The sequence below is a fragment of the Bombus huntii genome, chromosome 13 (genome assembly GCF_024542735.1).
Source record: "Bombus huntii isolate Logan2020A chromosome 13, iyBomHunt1.1, whole genome shotgun sequence".
Classification (NCBI taxonomy): Eukaryota; Metazoa; Arthropoda; class Insecta; order Hymenoptera; family Apidae; genus Bombus; species Bombus huntii.
The window spans coordinates 10,298,616-10,323,285 of NC_066250.1; the positions used below are offsets into that span (position 1 = coordinate 10,298,616).

General features: G+C 42.9%; 1 protein-coding gene and 1 long non-coding RNA gene across 4 annotated transcripts in view; one reads left to right on the forward strand and one right to left on the reverse strand.

Annotated features, from left to right (window-relative positions):
- Window positions 1–1,418: 1,418 nt before the first annotated feature.
- LOC126872666 (serine/threonine-protein kinase fray2-like) overlaps window positions 1,419–24,670 on the forward strand; it is a 306,704-nt gene continuing 283,452 nt past the window's right edge. Inside the window, exon 1 of the mRNA XM_050632792.1 lies at window positions 1,419–1,567. The gene's annotated coding sequence lies outside the window, so the exon portion shown is untranslated. The remainder of the gene's footprint in view (window positions 1,568–24,670) is intronic.
- On the reverse strand, window positions 17,214–24,605 carry LOC126872689 (uncharacterized). 3 transcript variants are annotated; one of them, XR_007692122.1, is made up of 6 exons: window positions 24,058–24,605; window positions 18,739–22,688; window positions 18,448–18,628; window positions 17,956–18,232; window positions 17,712–17,847; window positions 17,214–17,605 (listed from the first exon to the last, which is right to left on the reverse strand). It is a non-coding gene; the product is annotated as an uncharacterized LOC126872689 (long non-coding RNA). The 3 variants fall into 3 exon arrangements; XR_007692121.1 differs by having other exon boundaries at window positions 18,739–22,926; XR_007692120.1 differs by lacking the exon at window positions 24,058–24,605 and having other exon boundaries at window positions 18,739–22,969.

Genomic DNA, 24,670 nt, shown 5'->3' on the forward strand with positions numbered 1-24,670 from the left:
AGCCTCTTTCATCCAGCAACCTTAGTAGAATTCCTTCTTCCGTATTTATTGTCTTGTCTTTTGATCTCCTGCTCTTTTCTTTTCCTAGTTCCTTGTTTATCAGCCCTCCCTCTTCTCCCGTTCTTGCATTCCAATCTCCTCCTATGATCGTCACTTCCTCTTCCCTTCCCTCTACTCTTTCCTCTATTTCTTTCCATGTCCTTTTTGTGTTCCGATTATAAACCACCACAATTCCTCTCCTTGTACCTTATTTTTCTTTCTACTATGTCGTCACTTATTTCCTTATACTCTGTTACGTCGCGTAACACTCTACCTAGCCCAGGCCACACACCGCGGGCAAGATGGCAACCAGATGTCTTCGGATACTCACTGCGTACCATCAATAGTCTCGAGTACCTTCCATAAATCTCAGGAATTTCCTAGTCGAGGTCTTTCAAACTGAACAAACGTCTGTTTCCGAAGCATTTCTAAAGACCTTTGTCTACTATGGCTTGACAAGGGAAAGTTAGTTTTTCTCACGTATGATGCAACTTTCCTCCCACTAACCACTTTCTCTCGAGGGCGGTTAAGACCCTTCATTTAACCAATTAACAACGAAGCCTATTTCCCTCACTCTCTTAACTAAAATCGTCACCAACAAATCCGATGGCCCCGTGCGCTAGACACACCCATCCTTAGCTTTCCTCCGCCACAGCATCGTCTCCGAACCTCACTGATTTTCTATCTTTCGAACAGTCAACATCCTTCGACCGGGTTTACACCCGAAGATCAGTCAGTCTCAATCAAACATCTCTTTAAGCCGTCAACAAGTCGAACACAGTAGTCATCTCATAGCAAATATTCATTTTGTGTTACACCGAAGTTGTTGGTTTGTGAAAATATATAATAACCTGTTAGCAGCAGCGTTATCTTTAATTTAACTACCCTTATTATCCCAAAAGAAATAAGGGATCGAACGATTCACGGCGTCGATTATCAAATCGTAACGGGAATTTACGACTCCCGTTGGCGCGCTTCTTCGAGATCGTGTCTCCCTGCGAACGTGCGAAAACATACTCTGTTTCCCTCAGATTTTTGTTTAGGCCTGTTATTATACTCCCTTTTGCCCTTCCCTTTTTCCATTTTCTCCTTACTGCCCTGCATTTCCAGTCGTATTCCTTGGGTAGTCTATGTTTTACCTTTCCTCAAATATTCCCATACCTCTTTGTCCTTGTTCATTATCTCTGCCACGTTCCAGAAGCACATTTTCAACCCCTTTATGTACCCCCCTTTCTTTCTCCTTATCTCATCCTCTCGCTTCTCTCCTTCCTTCTTCTTCTAGTTTCTCCTCGCTTCCATTCCACCGACATATATATATGTGGGAGACGAAAGAACACCGGAGCCTCTGGAATTTTTGATAATCCCGCAACATTGTAATCTAGAGTCTACGATAGCTGTAATTAAACAATTGTAGTTGTTCAATCCGATTGTAATTGTTCGAGATTGGTGATAGTGAGCTTTGGCTCGAGCCGACAGTCCGTCGCCTAACGTAGCCGCGGTCAAGGGATGAACGCTTTGTCTAACAAAGGTACGGAGTAATTCTATAGCCCTCCTTAAAAGAAATATTTGTGACGGCACGCGACGGTAAACATTCCAATGACCCCTCCGGTTTTTGTACACCCATCGGAGTGCCAAGGCCTGAAGCTCGAACGGAGGAGACGCTGCCAGAACACTTGCCGACGCATACGATATCGTCCGGTACCCCCTTACGATCCTGATGGCGGTCGTCCTATGCAGTCTCCTCAGTAAGAGCAGACTGCGACGACTCGTCATCAGATCCCCTGCTCACACCGGAGCCCCGTACAGGATCCGAGAACGGATGACTCCCTCATATAGTCGGCGCTCTCCGACTCCTGCCCCACCGATATTCGGCAGCAGGCCACATAAGGCGTTGACCGCCATCGTCACTTTGGGAATTAGGAGCTTGAAGCGCGGTCCGAATGTCCATTGACTGTCGATGGTGAGGCCCGGATATTTGATCTAAAGCCTTACCTCGACGTCCTCCCCGTTTATGTCTAAACACAGGCCAGGCGGAGGAGCCCCCCTACGCCGTCAATCGCAAAACCATATGGCCTCCGACTTGGCTGGGATCACCCTTAGGCCCAGGCGACGTATACGCGGTACCGCTATAGTCCGTACCGCGCAGGCGGCGGCGAGTTCGCCGTGGCACAGCGTCTCGTGCCACCAGCGTCCCTCAGCCAGGACCAACGTGTCGTCCGCGTAACACATCATGCCTGTGACTGGGGACATGGGACAACGAAACACCGCGTCGTAGCCGATGATCCAAAGAATCGGTCCCAAAACCGACCCTGTGGAACCCCGCGCTTTACGGGCCGCTTTCCCTCCCCATCCTTGCCAGCGTACCCAACCCACCTGTCGCTTAGGTAGGCCTGGATGACACGAATAATGTTGGGAGACACCTCGAAGAATTTAAGGGCCTCCACTATCCCATCCCAGAATATTGTGTTGAACGCATTGATTATGTTTAAAGAAACTGCCGGCGCTACTCCACCCCAGGGAATCATGGTCCGCGACATCTCCCGTAGCCGGTTCACTGCATCCACCGTCGAGCAGCCCCGCCGAAAGCCGTACTGGCTTTCGTGCCAACTGGGCATTTATCCCGACATGTGAGCCTCCAGATGGGTGGCAATGACTCTTTCGAAGAGCTTGTCACTTCATCCAATAGGTACACCGGACGATACGCGGACGGCGAGTCCGTCGATCGTCCATTCTTCCGAGGCAGGACCAGCCTCGCTATGTGTCATATCTGAGGGTAGGCTCTCTCCCTCAGACACCGTGTAAATAGGTGTCGTATTCAGGGAAGCATGACCCCCATCGTCTCCTTTCATACCCGTCCTGGGACGCCGTCTCGGCGGCGCCACGTCCCACGTCGCGGGAGGTCATCCATCTCGCCGCATCTAGCATCTCTTCCTCCGCAGCCTCCAGTTCCTCCCTCCAGTTCACTATCCAAGTCGAGGAAGTGCGCTGATGCTCCGGGCTGACCTTCTGTGACGGGAACAGTGTGCGAATGACTTCCTCAAGCAATGCTGGATCCATATGTGCTGTCAGCAGTGGGGCTCCTGGACGCAGCTTCTTCATCACCATCCTGTACGGCCGCTCCCATGCATCGGATTTGACCGACTGGACGAGGTCCATCCAGGATCGGGCTTTAGCGATCTTGATCCTCCGCTGTAAGATGCGTCGCGTCTCGCTATATGCCTCGTAGCAGAGAGAGATCTGTTGGTCGTCACGAAGCCGCCGACGGCGGGCCCTCTGGAACCGTTTGCGAGTCCACAGTCCCGTTCTGTCTAGCACCGGGCACGGAGCGCGGCATCGACGCATCACATGCCGCGGTCATGTCTCGACGGGGGCTCTCCGCCTCCTCGTCCACGCTTGTCTACTCTGTATAAGAGTCCCAGTTCTAGGCCGCTAAAATGGCTGCTGCCTGGAGCATCTCACTGTCTCTATCTTTGATGCGCCATCTTGGTGGCGGGCGGGAGCGTTCTACTGCCCGGATGCCGCGGGTATCTCCCACGGCCTCTCTCCGGCTCTATATCCATGAATATATAGAGGTGATCTGAGAGAGTCTCAATCCCCTCAGCTACTCCAGCCTTTTTTGTCCCGCGAGGAGGGGAAAATGCTATTACGCATACCCAGTGACTGTGTCACTGGGTTATGTCAGACTCGCAGGTGGTGACACCCATTAAAAGCCCTTTCTCTATCCGCTCCACTCGCAGTACAAGTACCAACCCCGGCACAGTCTTTCGGCATTAGTACTCCTCTTTTAGTCCAGGTCTTCACCTCACAGTCCTTCTTCTCTCAAGATTTCTCTCCTGAACTTGTCTCGTCGTCGTAATCTTCTTACACCAAGTCTGGAACCTAGTCCAGTTATCTTCCTTCTTTATCATCACTTCAATAAAATTATCCATTGTCAGAGGTGTGCCGATATAGTTCTGCAACTCAGTCCTTTCACGTATCCACCTAGGGTAGTGAAACAGCGTATGCTCAGCATCGTCTCCTTCATAGTCGCAGTCCCAACATTTGGTATGCATTTGGTATTTCTTTGTTTATAGTTTTGCGATAAACGTAAAGATTCCTGTCAGGATCTGCATCGTGATGTGGTTTATTTCTCTTCTACACTTCCTAAAAGTGCAGGTGTTTGCCGCCAACCTCTTCGATCAATTGTCACTCCTATAATAATGCCACTCTTCTCTTCACTTTTCCCCAATGTGCTCTTCCTCTGTCTTAATCTCCTCTGGGAAGGCTGTGATATCTCCTAGTTTAGACCGTATTTCGTAACGTTCCTGCTGATATTGTTTCTTCATTTGATATCGAATTTCATTTAGCGTTGATAAGAGACATTTTACGAAAATATTTCCAACGTAGAAGCATGATAGCAGGAGGAAAGAGAAAGTCTGAGGATTTACTATTTCGTTTAATTGATAGGCATTTTCCATCAAAATGCCCTAATCGTGCCGGCACAACACAATTATCAGGAAGAAAATAGTTGTTTGTGTGAAAAATAAGAGAAGGACCGGCACGCGATACGAATGCAGAAAATGCGATGTCGGATTATGTATCGATAATTGTTTTGAAATTTTTCACACACAACTGAATTATTAACTTGTGTTATATTTACTAAATTTAGTTTTCTAGTTTATTGTTTTCTAGTTTATTACCCAAATTCTAGTTTATTGTAAATTTCAATGTTTATAATGAATAATTAATACTAAAAAATAACGCTCTTGAATCATTTAATCTCGTGCAAAAGAATTACTATAACTTATTACGATTTGCGCTTTGAATAGTCAATCAACAGAGTTCAGTCTAACGAAAAAGTACTCCGTCCACAGCGATCGTCAGCGCTGGCTGCGTGCCGTCCGTACGGGCCGCATAGAATTAAGATCCCGCAGACCGGACGTTGGACCTCTACCTTCATCCGCGGAAGACCGCTCAACCATCGCTCCATCGTTGTTGATTCTGCCACCAACTCCTCTGTTCTTCATTAATGTTTTCTCCTCCTCCTTCGTTTCCCTGAATCTTCTATTCTTATTGGAATTCGGAATCAGATAGCTACCCTGGTCCGTCAACTTCTCTTGGGAGGCAACCTCCATTTCGCTATCCTGTCCAGTTACCTCTCTTCTTACCGGACTCCTCTCCAATCTTCGTCCAGGCTTGAACGGGTCCGCCACTTTAATGGCACCCTTCTCGATATTATGGAGCCTTTGTCACGTTTACCATCAACGTCGCTCTCTCTCTCTCTCTCTCTCTCCACGCTTCTGGTCCCCGGTCGCTTTTACCGTGCTAGAGGTGGCCCTGGGACTGATCATCCTCACGTTGTTCCTCACCTAATCATTTGATGACCGTCGGGGCGAGCCTGGCGAGGTACCACCCGCAACACCGATGGGTCCTGGAGGCTCTGACACCCCCTGAGCCATAATTTTCTTCTTTCTTGTTAATCTATCCATGTTCTTTATCAGAATAAAGTAGTTCGAGGATATAGACAAGTTTGTCATAAATTCGTTTCTCCCTTGTCGTTTTCATTTCCGTTTTCAATGTCGTCATCAATTCGTTATTTCATTCTCGTGTCCATTTCCGTTGAAAAGGCGTCATAATCGTTATACCAGTTCCATGTGCATTATTTGAATGTTTAACTTTAACACGTTGACGCCAGCGCCAATATTCATGGTTTTCGCTGTGAGGTGACGCCCGAATGCAAGGCTTGCTTTGTGGAGCGGCGCTGGGTCAGATTAGACTGTTCGATACGACCGCAATTTTTCAACTTTGACCTCAATTTATACAAAATTACAAAAGCTATACGATTCCTATTGGGTTTAATGAATCACGTAATGAATGAATGGGTTCTACAATATCAAGTTGCATATATCTATATGTCGGAGATAAGAGGACACCGGTGCCTTCCCTCTGAAACCTCGGGAAAATCCATAAAAACATTGTAATTAAAATCTACAGTTGTAATTAAACGATTTGCCGTCATTCTACCCAATTGTATTTGTTTGAGACTTGTGCCAATGAGCTTGAACTCAAGGTGACAATTAGTCGCCGAACGTAGCCGCGGTCAACGGGACGAACTCTCCATCTAACAAAGGCATTGAGTAACCCTATAGCTCTCCTTAAAAGAAAGATTTGTAGCGACACGTGGCAATAAACATTCCAACGGTTTCTGTCCCGTAGCTCGCCACACGCAGATCCTATTCTCCGGGCAGGATGTTTACCAGATGCCGACGCATCTCCGCAATACGTGATCGGCTAGCCCGAGGACCGTTATAAACACTAATATCTATGTTGAGGTTATTCGGTGTGTAAACAGAGAAAACACGTGAATAAATTGTAAGGTAGAAAATATATTTAAATAGAAGTGTAATAAGTAAAATACAATTTGAGCTGGTCCAGATCCGCACGCTAGCTGTGTTACCTAATAACTGAAAAACCCCGAAGCCAACGTCGCCTGTCTACTGTTTATGGCCTGACTTCGTCGCAGTCTTTTGTCTACGCGCTGTCGATGGCTTCAGTGCTTGAGAAAACTAAAAAAGACCAGATGTAGAGTTTTCTTAGAAGTGGTAACCACTTCAACAATCTAGTTACCTAAAATCCTTCAACAGATACACAGTCTTTGTCCCAGTTACAGGAAGACAGGAGAGACCTATTTTTCCACGAACGACGTCTCCCACTAGCAACCTTCCCTCAACGGCGGCTAGCATCCTTTTCTAACTACCGATATGGAGATTGGCCAATTGGCAGCAACGTCAATTTCCCTTACTTTCCGAACGTAGGATATCCCCGACGAATCCGATGATCTCGTGTCCTTAGACACACCCCGTCATAGTTTTCCTCTGAGGTATCACCGGGACGGAAAGTCATTCTCTCTTGCGATCTCATCGACAAAAAAGATTAACGCCTTACGGTCAGTGAATATTAACACAGAATCCGATTTAGATTTTTGCGAGTGCGTACGACTACCGCCCCGTTGTCCGCGGATTCGTTATCGAACCTAAGACCATTGTCACTAGCGTCGCGAGTGTGTGATCATTGTGAGTTTGTGTCAACTCTGTAACAATTTCGTGTGTGTCAATAAAAATAACTTCAGTGTAAAAGAGAAAACATGGATAGCTTCAGTGAGGAATCCTTACCTGTCCCAAGCCCCCGCCACGAGGACGACTCGGGCCCAGATTCGGACGTTGACTCGACATATAAATGTTAAGTAAAGCTGACGGGACCAGCTTTGGCCATAATTTTGTACTCTTTTCGATTTTTCTCAAAAAGTAGAGGTCTGACGCGAATTCTGACCATCGTACGCAATTCTGTGAGCATTTTTCTATAAGAAATGTTCATAGTGCAAATTAAAAAATTTTTCAGTTCCGTACAGGACAAAAGAATAGTCATGCATGTTCGTCGGAGAACAACGGCGCGCGTAAGGAACGTGCACGACGAAAATAGTGTTAGGACGTATGTAAGTTTTAGTCATAAATTATGTTGAGTGCGAGCGACAATTCCGTCTAACCCCTGACTAACGATTTCCAGGTGACCTAACACTCGAGGCCCGAATACTTCCAAGGTGCGAGTTGATGCACTAGAGTTTTGTTTCCAGGACCGCCGAAGAATGATATACTGTCGGGCTAAGTGGCCCGATGAGGACCATCACGCGATTTTCCAGCGGCCGAATTTGACTTTTAGGGCCGCCCACACATAGTGAGAGAAATCAATGATTTCTGAGGGAACGAGTTCGCCCCAGCCGGCACTTTCTAAATATATAATGTGTGATCTAGTAACTGGGGATGATTATTGAGAACATAACGAGTTTCCCGAGCACACATTTCTTCTAATAAGTGTAAAGGTAATCAAAATTTTCTTTTCTTCTAGATTGGTATTAGCATTTTTCTTTTTTAATTTTTGCCCATCTAAATAATATATCATATACCGTGGATATGAAGATCAGTGATTCGTCTGATGAATCAGTAATTGGAAGCAGGAGAATTATACAAACAGCACATATATTTTCAACTTCTTCAGACGAGGCAAGTGATGACAACGAACCGTTAGCTAACGAACTAAACGACAATACCACGGAAGAAGAAGATTTCGAATCGGATTTAGACGAAGAGGATCTTTATGAAGGATGCCAAGAAATAAGAGAAAGAGATCAAGCCATGAATGAGTATTCGCAAGAAGAAGAGTTGTTAATTGATAACACGGACTGCGACGACCCTGCTTTTTATATAAGTTATTCCTTACGGACTATATATTAGAAATGATCGTTGAGGAAACGAATAAATATGCTGTACAATGCATGGAGAACTCTGCATCTAGCAGCAGAAGACACCAACTGGCCTGGAAACCTGTTACAAAAGACGAATTGAACACTTTTACTGGTATCCTGCTTTTCATGGGTGTAGCGCCGCTATCTGAAATTAGATTATACTGGTCTCGAAAGAAGATATATTGGAACTCACGTATACAAAACGCGATGAAACGCGATCGGTTTATATCGATACTTAAATATTTATGTCTTTCCGACAATTCCACGGCTAGGACTGAGGATCGTTTGTATAAACTTAGAAATATTGTTGACGCATTTGTCCATACGTTCAAAAACACTGTTAAACCTGGTAAAAATATTGTAATTGACGAAATCATGGTTCCGTGGGAAGGATGCCTCAGTTTTCGCTAATATATTCCAGGCAAGCGGCATAAGTATGGGGTAAAATTTTATAAACTGTGCCTTCCGGAAGTTTACACCCATAATATTCATATTTATGCCGGAAAAATGCAACCAGAATAGTGAACACATGCGCATGATGTAATAATGGCATTGATAGGTGAATTATTATTTGAAGGCCGTATATTATTTACTGGTAGCTTTTATACTAGTGCCCCTTTGGCCGAGGAACTTCTGCAAAAAAAAATATTTATTTGTGGCATTATAAAAATGAATAAAAAATCTCTACCGCCGCAGGCAAGATAAAAACAGCAACGGCGTGGCTTTATGAGTTATGAGATATTATAGTTATTTGCGCAGAACCATAAAATGGAGAAAACTTGTAATAGAATTAATATGAGGGACTTGCCTCGTAAATGCGTGGTATGTACATAGAAAATGGGGTACTAAAAGTATCAAAGTCTTAAGATTTCGCAAAGAAATTATTGATCACCTTTTAAGTACAGTGAATCCCCACAGAGAAGAAATGCCAAGTGAAAATGAAATACTGCCCAAAAAACATTCACATTTTCTGCAGTCGTACCAAGGGCCCGCAAGAAAAATGAGATGGCGGTGTAAACAATGCTATAAACGCATTTCTAAAATAAAAGGTAGAGAATATGCCGCGAAAATAGCCAAAAAGGTAACAACATATTGTAATCGTTGTAAGGGCCAACTGGCACTCTGCCTAACATGTTTTAAAAAATAGCATGAAAAAAGGAAATAATTATGTTAAGTATATATTATTAAATAATTATATTGAATTGTTGTGTTTTTACTATTGTAGTATCTTACTACTACAATTAATTTATTTACAATGAATGGATTGGACAGATGTTGATTAAACAGGAAACGATGGTTGTTTAGCATGAACTAATCACAATAACGTACTATAATTTAGACGACTAAATAGTTAATTTGCAACTCTCGTCACCACGGATAAAACGCTCTCTCTCACACGCGGATCACACTCTCTCGACAACGCTAGTGTCATGTAATTTTTGGGTTGGTCGGTGAAAATAAAATATAGTTGAGTCGTAACACAACTATTTACTTGGTTTTAATCAACCTTTATTATGAATTCAGCAATCACAATGTAACACGCACTGAATTAACATAAATCACAATTCACTCCAACCACGTTATGTAAGACTTAGTTATAACAATACATTAACTACGCGACTTATAAGAGTAGAGACCGACATAGATATGTTGACTATTCTAAGGATACAGAATAAGTGCAGTTTTACTGACGATACTGTGTCTGAGGAAAGCTAGGGGTGGGTGTGTCTAAGGACACGGGACTATCGGATTTGTTGATGACAATTTTGGTTAAGGAAGTAAGGGCAGTAGACACCATCTCCGATTGGATAATAGGACGGTTGGTGGACCAGGAAGGGTTTTAGCCGCCCTCGCGAGAAAGTTGCCAACGGAACATACCAGATGTGGAGGAAACCAACTTTCTAAGCTAACACGTGGTAGACAATAAACGTAAAGGGAAATTTAAGACAGGAAATACTCGCTTGGTCCGAAGAACCTTAACTATAAAAATGCCAAGGCCCCCTGGTGGGCACTTAAGACTTATTGAGGGTGCGCGCCAAGGATATGCAGACATCTGGGTGCCATCCTGTCCGTGGTGTGTGGCCTGGTCTCTGATATGAATTGACGTTACACTAGCAACACTCTCTCGACAATGCAACTCGCACTCCCTGACTTCTCAATTCACACTCTCTGGCTTCTCCACTGACACTGACTGTTAATTCGCCTTTCTCCCTTAGCAGCCCTTTGTCCCTTTGTCTTAGCCCCACCACGCACGTGTTCCGCAACAACTCGTGGCCAGGGTCACGTAGGCCTTTTCTACGAAACTATTCAATTGAAGGCCCGACGACACATCTCTCTCGGCTCTCTCGCGACATTGTTTATGGTTCAAAAATGGGACAAAAATGTTGAATAGCACCTTGTTGCCGAATGGTTCTAGAATTAGAAATTCAGCCGATTTATACAGCTTTTAATACTGACCCTCGAACCTGCTAAAGTTCCTCGAAGTCAAACTCAATCACTTCTGCCGCGCTTAGGATTCGATGTCCCAGAGCCTTGCAGGTATAGGGTTATTGGCGTGGCGACTGAGTCGTACGGGCTGCCTGACGACTTTCGGAGAGCGGCTAATCTTGACGGCTTGATCGCTGTCTTTTGGTCCGGTCTGCCGGGGTGCTCTTCGCGGTTTGTCGAGGTGAGATGGGGCGACCTAGCTGTAATGGAGCGTACAGGCCAGCAACTGCAGCTGGGTGGAATACGTCGCGCTTGGCAATTTAAATTCAAAATTAACTTAAATTAAGTGTAGAATATTTGTTACGTTTGTCCAGAGTTTTGATTGTTGCAATAGAGACTTGTTCTGTTTACATCGTGCGAGTTTACTGTGTGTCATTGTTTCGTTTAATCTTATCGTTCCGGCTTTGTATTAGAGCCTGATACATCGCTCGATACGAAGATGTCACGAACTCCTCAATATAGCAAATATTTGTAACACATAACACGTAAAACATAACTTGAGGATGGCTGTGGAGAAAAGTGGCCGGCTAAAAGTATTCCCAGGAATTTTAAAATGGAAACTGCGAACACGATCATTAAAATAAAGAATGCGGTGAGGTATTTGGAAGTTGAACTGAACAACTGCAGCAAATACAAGATCGATAGTGAGAGAGAATAATCGGCGTTCTGGAGGGATTCCTGTTGAATATGAAGCGTCCACTTTACGGTACAGAATCCTATATTGCAACGTATGAGATTCAATGATTCTATGCGTTGTTCCAATATCTGGGTAGCTTATCCTTTGGCGTGCTTTGACGAGTATGACTGTTAGGTAGATGATACATTTACACTGTACATGTGAATGTGTGTGTAAACGTCAGAGGGCGTCCAGGTCTCAGTTGAGACAAAAGATGATTGGAAGATGTTAGAAGAATCTAGAGGAGTCGGTTGACAACAAGCGTGTGTAAAGTAAACATTCAACAAATGACTTAAAAAAATGTCGATCTCCAAACAGGAAATCGAGTTCTTTATTTCCACTCAATTTTTTATACAATAATTAAATGGTAACTCTTTATTCGCGATTCGCAACGATAGACTTTTTAATATGTACACTGGTTCGGACTTATTCAGACTGACTTGGATGATTTTGGGAGGAGTATTTATATTCTTTATTCGTTGGAGTGGGAAAAGACTTTGGTCGTACTTATCATATATTTCTGAGAACGGGTAAAGTGACCGGATGCTACCCCGGTGGTCACTCAGGATAAGGCGTTTGGAATTTGCTATCTTATCGCATAGTTGGTCGAATTTCACCTGTGACATGTGCGTGCAAGGTTATCGAGGTCTTCAGAGTATTTCTGAATCCTCTCTATACCTGAACAATGACTCATAATAAAAATTTTGTACCAAACATGAATATCACGTGTCAGACTCGTAGAATGAAAATCGGGCTAATCGAGAACATCACAAGTAGCGTTCAGAAGAGCTAATAACAAAATAGATTAGAAATTTAAAAGGTGCGGGGTTATGGCTGAGACCCTGGAGTATATACTGGGGATATGCATCCACACTAAAGCTAAAAGAATAAAGAGACACGATGTAATTTGTAGTTTAACTGTGAACAAGATTCCGCAGCACTATGCGGTATTTAAAACTAATGAATAAAATCAGGAATGATTATCACATTATCGATATGTTGTAGAACATAGTTTAACTTCTAAAATAACTAAAGAAATATAAATATAAAGTGATTAAATAAAATGTGTACATATGCGTACATATTGTTAGGATCTGATCTAGATCTTGGATGTTCGTAACCGCTACATGTTAGTCTAGATGTTGAATCTTAGATTTCTCGAATTATATTTAAATTGTTGGGGTTATTCGATGTGTAAACAGAGAAAACTCGTGGATAAATTGTAAGGCAGAAAATATATTTAAATAGAAGTGTAATTATAAGTAAGAATACAATTTGAGCTGGTCCAGATCCGCACGCTAGCTGTGTTACCGAATAACTGAAAACCCCGAAGCTGTAACGTCAATTCACATCAGAGACCAGGCCACACACCACGGACAGGATGGCACCCAGATGTCTGCATATCCTTGGTGCGCAGCCTCAATAGTCTTAAGTACCCACCAGGGGCCTTGGCATTTTCATAGTTAAGGTCCTTCGGACCAAGCAAGTATTTCCTGTCTTAGATTTCCCTTTACGTTCGTAACCGCTACATGTTAGTCTAGATGTTGAATCTTAGATTTCTCGAATTAAATTTAAATTGTTGGGGTTATTCGATGTGTAAACAGAGAAAACTCGTGGATAAATTGTAAGGCAGAAAATATATTTAAATAGAAGTGTAATTATAAGTAAGAATACAATTTGAGCTGGTCCAGATCCGCACGCTAGCTGTGTTACCGAATAACTGAAAACCCCGAAGCTGTAACGTCAATTCACATCAGAGACCAGGCCACACACCACGGACAGGATGGCACCCAGATGTCTGCATATCCTTGGTGCGCAGCCTCAATAGTCTTAAGTACCCACCAGGGGCCTTGGCATTTTCATAGTTAAGGTCCTTCGGACCAAGCAAGTATTTCCTGTCTTAGATTTCCCTTTACGTTTATTGTCTACCACGTGTTAGCTTAGAAAGTTGGTTTTCTTCACATCTGGTATGTTCCGTTAGCAACTTTCTCGCGAGGGCGGCTAAAACCCTTCCTGGTCCACCAACCGTCTTATTATCCAATCGGAGACGGTGTCTACTGCCCTCACTTGCTTAACCAAAATTGTCATCAACAAATCCGATAGTCCCGTGTCCTTAGACACACCCACCTCTAGCTTTCCTGAAACACAGTATCGTCAGTAAAACTTCACTTATTTTGTATCCTTAGAATAGTCAACATATCTATATCAGTCTCTACACTTATAAGTCGCGTACTTAAGGTATTGTAACTAAGTCTTACATAACGTGGTTGGAGTGAATTGTGATTTATGTTAATTCAGTGCGTGTTACATTGTGATTGCTGAATTCATAATAAAGTTTAATTAAAACAAAGTTAATAGTTGTGTTACGTCTCAACTATATTTTATTTTCATCAACCAACCCTAAAAATTATGTGACAAAGCCAACGTCGCCTGTCTACTGTTTATGGTCTGACTTCGTCGCAGTCTTTTGTCTACGCGCTGTCGATGGCTTCAGTGCTTGAGAAAACTAAAAAGACCAGATGTAGAGTTTTCTTAGAAGTGGTGACCACTTCAACATAGATCAAAACGGTAGTAGCTGCCACCAGAAATAGTCGTTAAACTATTTCGATTAGTTCGATTCTCGTTCCATATTTTTTTTTTAAACAAGGCAAACGACTGAATGAAATAGTTTTAAAAACTTGTCGCACCCTTTCAAAGCGCGGCACTACTTTGAATTTTCAAACCGTTGTATCCTCGATATTTCAATTCATCGTTAACCAGCGTATCAATACGACTGGTAAATAAAATTCCACGTTTCAGCTTACCCACTATGTGCAGAAGTACTAGCATGGGAAGGATTAAAGTTTTCTTGCAATAAATAAATATTTCTGATATCTTCTGAATTGGTGATTTATTCGAATTATTTAGTCATACGTTTATTAACAAGACTCTGATATTGATTCTTTATGTGAGTTATAAAACAGGGATAATATTTATTACTGTAAACTACTGGCGATTGAGATCTCCATTGATGGCGAAGAATGGATTTCCGTTTACTCTATGATTAATTCTGATTCTTTTCAAACTTTCTCTTCTTCACTTTCAATTTCGGTAGCTATTGGACGTTTAAACTAACATTCTGCACATTTCCTACTGTTATGGATTTCATTTCTACGATTCCTTCTTGCTTTTGATATCTAATATGTATATAAGTTATCTATAATAATGCTGTCTGTGGACACCAATGTCGTTTCGCAAGTCTTGCCCAAAGATCTTTTTTTTTTTATTTGGAAGAATTTTACAATCCATTCTCATTGAGAATTATAAGTAAATTATTCTGGCATGGTACTATAACTTGTATAATAAGTGTTTATCGTATGTTTGATTCTAGTTGAATCTAATGTTTAAATCTATTGCCCAAAGATAAGCAAATATTTCTGCTAACAGTGGGAGAAGAAATGCGAAAATCCGTAGGTGCCTTCAATTGTGCGCTTTATTGTGATATTACAGTTTTTGTTCGCGTCGTATCTTTTATTTCCCTTAAATTTTATATTTTTAATTCCATGTCCTTATAGTTGTGGCTCGTACTATTCGTGAGTTATGACGTATTCTTCTTCTATCTCGCTTTACATTTCTTGTGTAGTGCGAGTAACAATATAATATTGTATGTAACATTTACAAAGTATAAAATGAAAAAATCATCCATGTAACACAATATTTTGAGAACTAACAAAAAGAAATATCAAAGTTGCTGGGAAGGTTTAATAAACGCAATATGTTTTATTAAGTTTCCAAATAATTTATTTCGTGTTCTTGAATACAGTTGCTGAGTGTTACGTCGCGTAACACTCTACCTAGCCGAGGCCACACACCGCAGGCAATATGGCAACCAGATGTCTTCGGATACTCGCAGCGTATCTTCCATGATGTCAAGGACCTTCCATAAATCACATAGATTTCCTAGAAAAGGTCCTTCAAACGAAACAAACATCTGGTTCGGAGGAATTTCTAGAGACTATTGTCTACCACGGCTTAACAAGGGAAAGTCAGTTTTTGTCACGTACGCTGCAACTTTCCTCCCACTAACAACTTTCTCTCGAGGGCGGTTAAGACCCTTCGTTTAACCAATTAAAAACGAAGCCTATTCCCTCACTCTCCTAAATAACATCGGCACCAACAAATCCGATAGCCCCGTGCGCTAGACACACTCATCCTTAGCTCTCCTCCGAGGCAGCATCGTCTTCCAAGAGTACTGTTTTTGCATCCTTCGAACGGTCAACATCCTTCGAGCGGGTATACACACCCGCAGATCACTCAGTCACTCATCTCGTACATACGCACCAGTGTAACTATCCTCGTTATAAGTTGTGGAATAAACGGTGAAATATAACTTACTACTGTGTCATATTCATATCAACCACCTCTGTTATCCTAACCGAAACAGGGGAACGACTACTTCGCGGCGTCGATTCACCGAATCGTAGCGAGAATTTACGCCTCTCGCTGACGCGTTTTCCTCGCGACCGCGTCTCTCCGCGAACGGTCGCAACAAGTATTATTTAGTAATACTTGTAAAACTGTCGGCTATGTCATTAATATTTTCGATGTTGCTTCGTCCTGCATTTATTTTTCCATTCGTTCCCAACTAGGTTTAATAACATTGACTTATGGGAGCATTGAGATCGCTGCTGTCCAATGTGAACGGTCCCACCGGCTCTGCGAGGAAACTCTATTATGGAGTCTGGGAATCGGTGGTGCTGTATGCGGCGTCTGTATGGGCAAAGGCGGTAGAAAGGAACAAGAATAGGAATGCTCGTAAGAGGGCGCAAAGGGCCGCACTGGTAAGATCATTTACGGGGTATCGCACAGTGTCCCACGCAGAACTGTGTGTGCTTACGGACATCTTGCCCCTTTACTACACGGTTGAGCTCCGGGCCAAGAAATATCGATTCAAAAAAGAATATTTACAGACGATATCCGTTCAAGAGAAGATCCGGCCTCGGTCTTTTATAAAAGGATCAAGACAGTGGAGGAGCGTATAGGGGATAAATGGAAGGCCTCCGCTTACGTGTGTCCCAGCGATGGTAATCGCCGGTGACTTCAATTCAAAGGCAACCGCGTGGGGTGGCAGTGTAAATGACCGCAGGGGAACTTGCCTCCTGAATATGATAATGAAGAATGGAATTGTACCAATTAGGATGACGCGCGAAGATTACACGTTCTCTAGAAACGGGGGAACAAGTTTGAGTGACATGATCAGCGTGAGCAAGGGACTGGCGATGAGAGTATTTCGCGGTGGTGTGCCGATTGTGGATTAGGAATTGCTCGTGAGAAGACTGAGGTGATATTCTTGACGGGCAAACGGATCCCCAAGGTAATCGAGATGAACGTCAAGGTTTCAGGCCTTGTGCAGAAAAATCATGCTGGCAAAAATGACGCAGGAGAAATTTGAAGAGAGGAGGAGAATAAGAGGGGTAAGAAAAAGAAATGAGACCCAAGTATTAGGGAGTGGTGCGTAGTTAAGCCCAACCCTGAAGTAATGCTGTAAGACGGTTTCGCGGTTGATACTCGCAGAGAAGAGGAGCGGATAGAGGAGGGGATTTTAGTGGGTATAGCAACGCCATCGGCCGAGACCCACAATGTCCAGTCTGAGCATGCGTAACAGTATTTTCTCCTCCTCGCACAAAAAAAGAAAAAGGTTTTGTTAGAATTTAATCTTGGAATTAAGATTAATAATCTGTGGAAGACACAATGTTTGTGTTGAAATAATACAATGTGATATTTATTAAACAATTATTTCAAGAGTTATAAATGTGCGTTCTGGAATGTAGACAGTTGGCTAGTTATTCACAGACTAACTGGCTTAGTGACTCATGGCCCTTGAAAAGGTTTAGAGCCCCACTCTCCATGCAGTAATGAGTGTGACCTGTGTGGGTGTCTGTGTGGCGTCACATGTGGCACAGAACCTTCTAGTAGTTTCTCGACGTGCCCATCTAGAATGTTCCATCCATATCCTCACGCTTCTTCCGGTGAATTTTTCGAAAGAGCATGCACGTGCTAGCCGCCGTGGTGCATCTCACGAACGCACGCTAGTGGGGATGGCGCTGGGCAACCAAGGGAAGAATCCGTACGATCAATTACCTTATCTGCATGCGATTGATATCGTTGTATTCCAACAGGTTTAATAACATTAATTTCTCATTCATTTGATAGGTACTGTCATATGATAAATAGATTCGTAATATATCATACCTTGATACCTTGATAGAATCTGAAATGGATAATCCTCTGGATAGATGTTCAGAAAGAGCTATTTCAAAATCGACGAGTTTTGCCGAAAGAAGTTGATTCAGGCCCAAGTCAAAATTATTCTGTCTGCTATACATATCTACAATAAAATCCTTCGTTATAGTTTTGTGTTACCCTGTATAACATTAATTTTTCATGCGACTGTATTTGTGATATGTCATCTATATATGGAAATTGTTGTACATACGTTCCAGTTGATGATCCGGTTATACGTTATGACTGCTTGTTGATTGATATTACATTGATAGTTTTGATTGAGTAAGTACTGAGTCGTATGGACTGTACTCCATTGGTGACACACAATCTGGCAATACTTGTGGCTTGTATTACGTATTGAAATTGTTCAAGGTGTGTTACGTTTTAAACAATAGCTATACAAAAGCTTTGAATTGCCTCAACGTTTGGATACTAGATTGCGCTTGTGGAGAAGCGATTATGGTGATACTTGCATCGACAGGAGACATCTAAAAAGGTAACGGTTTACTTCTCGCAGCATTCGAAGATCTTCTTAGTTGATATACTTAGTTGATAAAACTTGCACCGGTTGCGTGCTATATGTGGGTGTCCTGTGTATTTTTGTTGCTTATAAACATAAAACAAATTATTAAATTAACTCAATAAAGATGTAGAATATATAAAATGCGTAATATTCTACGCAAACGTTAAAAATTGTACATACCTGTTTACGTACACGAGCGAGTTCTAAATCACCGAATCTTTCCTAAACTATTTATCCGCCCTTTTCCCTGGAAAATCTAACTTGCATTCCATCTTCTCGTATAATAAAATCTTTTTCGTACCACTAGCCACCGGCATATTAGAGCGACTGAGCTCCCAAATCACAAGACCTGACATTACCGCTGAAATAGTTAGATATTTAAAGTATAATTAAACAACTGATTCTCTTTCAAAGCGAAATATAAAATATAATAAACTGGAACATGCTTTTATCAAATATAGGGTCAGATACCTGTTACGTCCTGATACCTGTGCACCGTCCTTCATTGTCTGACCGTCCAAGGCCCACGCACCGTTATTCAGACCCTCAATAAACCTAAGGAACCACCATAAACAGAATCCTTTTAACGGAATCTTTAATTCTGCAAGTATTTTCGTACTCACTCGTAGTTTGGCAGTCAACATAATACAATTGTATCAAATATTGAAGCTATTGTTTAAAATATATAGATTATAATCTGTTAATATCAGCGTTATACACATTCAACTACTCCCATTATCTTAATCGAAATAGGGGATCGATCGATTCGTGGCGTCGATTATTTGAATTGTAACGGGAATTTACGACTCCCGTTGACGCGCTTCTTCGAGATCGCGTCTCTCCGCGAACGATAGAAACAGATACCACTGATGGTAATGATATATTGAACATTTCTTTCTGTGTTCCCCCTAAGAAAGCTTGGAAACATAACCGCAATGTATTTAAATCAATACTAGTAGGTTTCTTCTTATGTTCGAAGCCAGCTATTTGTAGCGGCACAGGAGTCAAAGGACGACGCCTTAGCCTTGACGCATGAAACATAACGACAAATGTCACCGCTACATGCAACCGTCGAATCAAGACGAGTTTCAATTTTCCGACTCTCCCCCTACCAGTATAAATAAACGAACACAATCGCGAACGACAGTACATATCGAGCACATATTGTGTATCTAGCAGCATCAAGAGTATTTTCTGAGTATCTTACGAGCGTTTATCAAGTTACACGACAGGCCTTTACGAGTATTTATTTCGCGATTATATTTTACGACTATACTTCGCACCAACGACTCGCGTTTACGACCGTGTAATAATTTATCGATTGAAATATATTCAACAACAACAAGTAATCTCTAATCTCGTCATTAATTCTCATGCACCTACATCCTCTTTACATAAAACTCTACATATTAAAAAATAAAACATTACTTATTTTATGTCAAATGTACCTAGATAAATCTACTGGATTTCAGCTTACTTCGAAAGGGATCTGTATTTTCGACCAATCGCGGGGAGACGCAATCGCGAGGAAATACGTCAACGGGAGTCGTAAATTCCCGTTACGATTATAATAATCGACACCACGAGTTGATCGATCCCCTGATTTCCGTTAAGATAATAAGGGTGGTTAAGTTAATATAACACTGTGATTCGCAGGGTTATAAGGTTTTTATTTCCAACACTTATGCAACTCTGCTGGAACGGATTCATCCCAGTCGATTTTTAATGTCCAGACGCGTTGAAGTAGGATTTTTACTCTGACAATCACTGGCGCGAACAATCCTAGTGGGTCATAAATTCGGGCTATCACCGAACTAATTGATCGTTTTGTGACACAAGTGATGGTCGCTGTAGGTTCAACTGAGTAAAGGATTGCGTCGTCCTGGGAATTCCAATAAATACCTAATATTTTTAACGTTTATGACTCACCCAATTGTAGTCTTCAATTTGTGTCTCTTTCGGATACCCCTCGCAGTATGTCCGTATCGTTGGATGCCCATTCCCGGATGTTTAAGCCGGCCGATCTGAGAAGGTCCGTGAGTTCGTGTCTTACCGATAATAATTCTTCCTTTGTATCGGCCCCGGTGAGGGCGTCGTCGACATAGAAATCACGCTGTACAACCGATAATGCTTGCGGGAATCGATGTCTTTCGTCGTCTGCTAACTGTTTTAGGCATCGTAGGGCTAAGTATGGGGCGGCCGATAGTTCGAATGTCACGGTGTTGAGTTGATATGTTTCGACTTCCCCGTTGGAATTACGCCATAGAATCAGTTGATATTTCCGATCTTCTGGGCGTACTAGGATTTGTCGATACATCTTCTCAATGTCACCCGTTAGGACATATTGATGTGATCGGAATCTCAATAGAATTTCAACCAGATCTTGTAGTGTAGGTCCTGTATACAGAGTATCGTTGAGGGAGACTCCGGTGGTGCTGATTGCCGATCCGTCGAGCCCAACCCGAAGTTTAGTGGTATCACTCGATTCCTTTATCACGCCGTGATGCGGCAAATAATAACAATTGTTTGAGGGACGGTTATTCGTAATCTTCGTCATGTGACCCAAGTCTAAATACTCTTGGATCACTGTACTATACGCGGTTTCGAATTGCTTGTCGCGTTGGAATTGGCGATAAAGAGAGGCGAGCCTACTCATTGCAACGGACCTTGACGTCCCAAACGTGGGAAGCTTCTCGTTGAATGGCAGGGCGACGATGTATCGCCCTTCCTTGTTTCGTTGGACATGGTTTCCTCACATTGTAATTCCGATTCTGAAAAATGTATGGTGGGTGGTCCCTCGTCGATTTCCCAAAAACGTGCGAGATCCGCTTGTATGTCGGTTGTGGTAGCGTGAAAAGAGCGTATATCCGATTGGGCGGGTGGGCTCCCCGATAACCCAACCGAATCGAGTCTTTTGCAAACACAATTCAATATCGGTGGATTGGGGTATTTTGATCTGCCCGCACATAATGATACTAAAGTTGGTCCCGAGCTTAATAATATTTCGATCGGGCTTGGTCTGTGGAATGCTGGGTCGGTTAATCTTAGATTTTTGGGTATCTGGATTGCGGACCGATCGATTGGTTGGTCTGGAACTAATGGTGATATTGTCGGAATTATCACGAATGTTACTATACGTTCATATTTGCCATCTATAGAAGCAATGGTTGCCGTTATCCGGCTCTTCGCGATCGTAGTCAAGTTGTCGAGGGCACCGATTGGGACCGTACATCTCCTTCGTTTCATATCGAGGGAGTTTGCGAATTTCTCAGTCATGAAATTCATACTAGATCCAGTGTCTAGCAAAGCTCTGGCTCGGATTGGTAATGCCCTTTTGTTTAAAACATTGATCTTTGCTGTGACCAGCAGATCATGATGCAGTGTGACGTTTGGAGAGGTATTTATTAACTCGATCTCCTTTTTTGTAGTCTGTTCGTTTAGTCACTTTTGCTCCGACCGCTCGATGACCGACTGCTCGATGATCGACCGCTTGACGACCGACTACTCGACGACCGACTGCTCGACAACACTGCTCGACGACCGACCGCTCCACGACCGTGAAATGACTTGAGTTTGTTCTCTATGTAGGTAAGTATGATGGCGTTGCCCGCATATATGACACGAACCCGCTGTACATTGTGTAAGCGAATGTCCTTGGCCTAGGCAGTTTGTACATAGCGATGCCCTTTTTACGATTTGAAAACATTTCGTTGCCGATTTAGTTTTGAAGACCTTACAGTGTTTTATTTCATGGGATCCTTTGCAGGTCGGACACACCAACGTCCTGCTGGTTGTAGTGAAGGTTCGCTCATGCGGAACGTTTTGTCGGTGACGGCCATGTTAATGGGTTGACTCTTTTGTCTCCTTTACTTTAGAGAGGAGTTGATTTCCGTTTGCCCGTGTTTGCAGAAAATCTATCAGATGTTGGTAGGAGTGCACTCTTTTGTTTGATAATGTGCGCTGCCACTTACGCATGCTGGACGAAGGCAATTTCGACGCGAGCAACTCGATAATCATCACATTTGATGTTACAGGCTCACCTAATTTTTCGAGCGCCTTGAGATTTACGCTGACGGTTTCCAGCAAATCTTCTATGGCTTCTGGAGTTTCCTTCTTCATTTCGGGATAATTGCGTATCAACTCCCAATGACGCATACAGATCCTGAGGTGACAGTCAAATTTCTCCTTCAACGTGTTAAGAGCGATCGAGTAATTGGCTTCTGTGAGTTCCAATGATTGGATACTCAGCGCGACCCTTCCAGTTATGGATGATCGAAGATGTTGGAACTTTTGGACCGTTGTTAAATTTTCATTGTGGTCCACTGTGGATGAGAATGTGTCATAGAAATAGTTCCAGTTTTCGAGGGCAACATACCTTTTTCTTATTCTTGCAACTATCGTATGACTGACACCACATTTCTCTGCAATTTGCCGCAACGATAAAGCTTTATCACACAAACAAATAATACTGTTCTTTTTATCTTTACTAAGTGGCTTCATCTTGGATTAAGCATATCAAATTGAAAAATAATCTAGCAATGGTGTGGAACAGTTGACTGCGAAACAGTGGACAATCAGTGCTTATTAACAGTTTCGTTTCCCTTATTGATTATTGACATTTACATGCTATCATAAACGTTTCTGACGAAACGTGCAAAACTGTAAACATTGTTCCAAAACACAATTATTATAAAATATTCTGTACATTTGTTACGTCGCGTAACACTCTACCTAGCCGAGGCCACACACCGCAGGCAATATGGCAACCAGATGTCTTCGAATACTCCCAGCGTATCCTCCATAGTTTCAAGGACCTTCCATAAATTTCATAGATTTCCTAGAAAAGGTCCTTCAAACAAAACAAACATCTGTTTCGGAAGAATTTCTAAAGACTATTGTCTACCACGGCGAAAAAGGGAAAGTTAGTTTTTGTCATGTACGCTGCAACTTTCCTCCCACTAACCACTTTCCCTCGAGGGCGGTTAAGACCCTTCGTTGAACCAATTAAAAACGAAGCCTATTCCCTCACTCTCCTAAATAACATCGGCACCAACAAATCCGATGGTCCCGTGCGCTAGACACACTCATCCTTAGCTCTCCTCCGAGACAGCATCGTCTCCCAAGAGTACTGTTTTTGCATCCTTCGAACGGTCAACATCCTTCGAGCGGGTATACACACCCGCAGATCACTCAGTCACTCATCTCGTACATACGCACCAGTGTAACTATCCTCGTTATAAGTTGTGGAATAAACGGTGAAATATAACTTACTACTGTGTCATATTCATATCAACCACCTCTGTTATCCTAACCGAAACAGGGGAACGACTACTTCGCGGCGTCGATTCACCGAATCGTAGCGAGAATTTACGCCTCCCGCTGACGCGTTTTCCTCGCGACCGCGTCTCTCCGCGAACGGTCGTAACAACATTATTAATGTTAATGAAAATGAACCATTACATTTCGTTAAACAGACGTATCTTGTAGTTACTGGTACCTAATCTTTACCGATTACTTGAAAAATTAGTCGTAGTATCGCCTTTTACATAAAATCAGCGGAGTGTGTTTACACTTTTGCTCGTCACTGTAGACCCTATTCTTCGGACAAAATGATTGCCAGATGTCGAAACATTTTCATAGTATACTTGCAACTAGCTTAAGGACCCGGTATAAATCTTAGGATTTCTTTAGCTAAGGTTCTTCAAACGAACAAATAGTCCTTGTCTTAGTATTCCCTAAATTTATTATCTACTACGGAAAGGAACGGGAAATCTGGTTTTTCTCACGTACGATATTTCCCGCTAGCAACTTTCTCTTGAGAGCAGTTAGCATTCTTCCTCAACCATCAACCTAGAGATTAACCAATTAACAGCAACGCCCATTTCCTTCACTTTCCTAACGAAGGCTTTCTTCCACGAATCCGATGATCTCGTATTTCGCGATCCCGTTGGCCGCGAACAGTTCGTACTAGCTTCTGTTCGCGGGTCCGTGTATTTTGTTGTGCAGGTATACGCATGTATCGGCGTCGGTGTCCACTAGGAAGGAGATCTTCGAGTCCCTGTCCATGACGAATATGCGGCGGTATACTAGGCCGTCGTCGCTTGCCGCGTTTAGAGACGGCTGGTCCCGTTTCCCAGATTCCAGGTGCATGGAGAACCCCGGCAGGTGCAGTGAGGAAACTGGCCCAGGCTGGCCAGGTCGCCATAGGTTGGTCGACAGCGAAGGTTGAAGCCATCGAGCGAAGACCTTTACAGTGTTACAGGTGCCTGGAGATTGGACACGTAAGCAAGACCTGCACCTCCAAGGAGGACAAGGGGCACCTATGCTACAGATGCGGCAAACCAAAAAGGGGCACCTATGCTACAGATGCGGCACCAAGCGAAAGCATGCACTGCCGCGAGCC